This window comes from Drosophila nasuta, chromosome X (assembly GCF_023558535.2).
Source record: "Drosophila nasuta strain 15112-1781.00 chromosome X, ASM2355853v1, whole genome shotgun sequence".
Classification (NCBI taxonomy): domain Eukaryota; kingdom Metazoa; phylum Arthropoda; class Insecta; order Diptera; family Drosophilidae; genus Drosophila; species Drosophila nasuta.
The window spans coordinates 21,287,057-21,290,678 of record NC_083459.1 but is presented as its reverse complement, the minus strand read 5'-3'; positions in this window follow the sequence as shown (position 1 = coordinate 21,290,678).

The window sequence follows — 3,622 nt, the reverse complement described above, 5'->3', positions numbered from 1 at the left end:
AAAAAAATCAGTTGATAAACTGTGTGCAAAAAAAAAAAACACACAAAAAGAATGCAATGTTGTCAATGGCTTTATATAGTATACATACATATATTCTGTGCTTGAGTGAACGACTAATCGAGGGACTAAACCAAACGATGTGTGTATACAATAAAAATCAATTATTATGCAAGTACTATATAATATCCATTTCAATTCGTTGGTTAATTCGGAAGTTAAAGCTCGTTTTGCGAGCATATTCACTTGATTTTAGCCTCATTAAGCACACGGAAAACTTGGCGAGCAACTCTCAAATGAAATTGTGCTCATGATTGTGATTACGGTTATGACTGCTGCCGAGAATTATTGCCCATGCCTGAATACACATCGAGATGGGGGCGAAAAGGGATTGGGCAAAGTGTTGTGAAAGTTAAGTTTGCCCCAATAAGGTTCGTTGGATTTGCCGAGCGTAGAAAAATCTAATTAGCAGCCAAAGTGGACTGAACTATTTTATAGTTGCCATAGCATCAGCATCAGCATCCAGAGCAGCAACAGCAGCAATTAGAGCAACCATATGAAAATCAGTGCACATCTTGGAGCAAGGTCTGTGTACAGCGCAATCTACTCAATAGATAAGCTCAAGCGTGCACTGCTAATTGTCTCGTTTATTGATGCAATCCGGCCTCAGACTCTGGCTTGGTGTACTATAGAATCAACAAGAGCAATCGCTAATTGCAATCACAAACGAAAAGTGCAAAAAAGAAAAAGAAAAATATACTACTTGGAAAAATATGTTGTGTGTAGAGACTGTCTTGCCTTGCCTATGAATGCAAATGCAAATAACAAATTGCAAAATCTTGAAATATGTTTGCAGCGCATTCTTCAATAATCGTGGCATTCCAATTTTCATTGAAATATTGAATTTACAGCAGTGAAACTAGCAACGAACAAGTTTGTGTATTACAAAGGAATTTCTTCTTGGAATTGAAATCGATCTGAAGTTTCTAGTTAAGCGTTGTGCTCACATGAACGAAATCCCATTTTTCCATAAAAAAGGCAGTCAAGCACAAAATAAATAAAGTATAGTATATTGATACTTCGATACTGGAATGTCAAATCAAAACTAGACAACCTATTTGTGATCGGCAAAGCGATCAAATCTAATAATTAGTTTAACTTAAAAACAACGAAATGAAAGCATGTGAAGCACTCTCGTGAAGAGTAATATCAATAATTACAACTGTGGAGTCGCAGGATTCCATATGAAATTTTAAATCTAAAAAATCAGCCAAGTTGCAATAAGTTCGACATAGAAATAGACAAGAATATGAATTCATTTGTTTCAATAATTTCATTTATTTAAATTTAGTTACTCCAAGCTTGTTAAAAACGGTCTCACTGAAATTTGTGCATCTTCGCACCTCATTTATTTCATTTATCTGAGAACAGCGCTTTCACTCGTAGAATTGATGATTGTATTTAAAAAGCAATGCATAAATAAAATATATTAAACATATTTTAAATGTAGCCTGAAAACTTTTGTCGCTCTAGCTCATCTCATTTCAATGAGAAATTTTATATGTTATTACAATAAAATTATAATAATCATTTTTGAAATACAATTACTACAAATCAAATTAAAAAAGTCCCTCATAATTGCGGCAATTATTATTGGATTGCAGTGGCACTTGTACAGAGACACGCCCCCAGCGTTTTGACTGCGCTATAACAATTTGGAAATATCGCGTCGTATCGCTCTATCGATTGAATTGCCGCTTCCATGTGTGTTTGCGGCATTAACGCTAGGCCATAATTTATGGATGGCTGACTGGCTGGGTGGCTGGCTGCATGACTTGCTGGTTGGCTATTTGGTTAGCCCGGCTGGGTATTGTCATGTCGTCCAGCTTCCGGCTAAACACAGCTCCTCCATGAACAGGCCTGCATCACAATCATCATCATCATCATCATTATCGTTATCATTATCGTGTTGTGCTACTATCAGCTTTTTATCATCATTATTGTCTCAGCACGTTTTGCCGCGTGTAAAACCAATTTTTCATTTTGTGCCCGGCGAACCATAAACTTTTGCGTATTATTTTTTATGCGCTGTCATAAATAAAAATATGTTTTATTCTATCTATGTGTATGCATATAGTCGAAGTCGTAGTCGTAGTTAGAGAAACGTAACAACAAAAAAGATGAGGGACAATCCATTAAAGCGTGCTAATATGCGATTTAAAATAAATTGCCAACACAAAATAGATTTCACGCCCAGCAAATTTTTCAGCTAAAGCTGATGCTAAAGTTACAAGCTACAATGTCTTCGAAACCATGTTTACTGCATACAGTGCGTATACGTAATTTGCACTGTGGTTTCTTGTTACCATATGCGGTCTGCAGCTCGTATACTTAATCTCTTTTACGCTGCCATCAAATACAATGTCTAAGTTAATTTGTGAGAGTCTCTCACGCGCTTTCCCTCTCTCCCTCTCTCTCTCTCTCTCTTCTTGTGTTGTGCTGGCAAATTCAATCAACTTATGAAGTTAACGCGCATTAAATGAGCGCTGAGAAGCTGCGCCAAGAAGTCAAATGAAATCGATTTATGTTTTCTTAAATTTTCAAGCTTTGTTAAATTTTTGAAATTAGTAATTTTGCTATAATCACGATTTACTATTCGTTTAAGTACGCTTTTAGTATTTAATTTTATTTAAGCCAGCTTCTCAAAGCTTAAATTTAATGCGCTCATTTCACTACAAACAAAAAACTGTTGTTGAATGCCTGCATGAGTCACAAACATGCCAAGCGCACACATTGGCGCTCTGCTTGGCAACCTGTTGCCGCCCTCCAGCTCCAGTTCCAGCTCCTGCTTTCCCTGCCCCTCTTTCACTCTCCTTCTCTCTCTGTCTCCCCAGCCAGCCAGCTGCCTCTACTCCCTGGTTCGTTGTAATTTTGGGCAAATGTGAAACATTGCCGCAGGCGAACAGTTCTTAAGAAACTGAATATTGTTGTCAACTAATTGTTGGCAGCGTCTGCTGCTTTGATCTCATTATGTGATAATGCGAGTGTGTGCTGCATACGATGCGTATACTTAACAACAGCTCTCTGCTGGCGAATATTCATTTTCTGTTGCTTAATGCGCATAAATAATAGCAATGAGCATTATAATAACTGCTTCATACTTTTGAAGCAAAGCTCTATTTATTTTGTAGAGTTCTTGGCAATGAACTAATTTGATTTTATAATACAGATTTTTTTCTTTATCCAAATAGTATATCATAAAATGATTTTTTTCTTCAAATATTTACTATAATTTTATTTTATTTTGCTATATTCATTTTAATATATTTTACGACTTTAGAATTTAATTTTGTTTTTTTATTTACTGAACTCAATTTTGAATTATTAATTAATTTAATAGTTTTCAATTTCTTGTGTAATTGTATTTTTTGGGCACTTCTTTTCACGGTAATAAACAGATAACTTATGAAATGATTTCAAAAATAATTTTAGTCGTAACTTTTAGGTTCTTTAGATTATGAATTTTAAAGATTCATTAGATTGAGTTTATTCTTGATTCAAAACAAATAACTCAACCTAAAGTGACCTAAGGTAATCAACCTAAAGTGATAATATTGCTCTATTT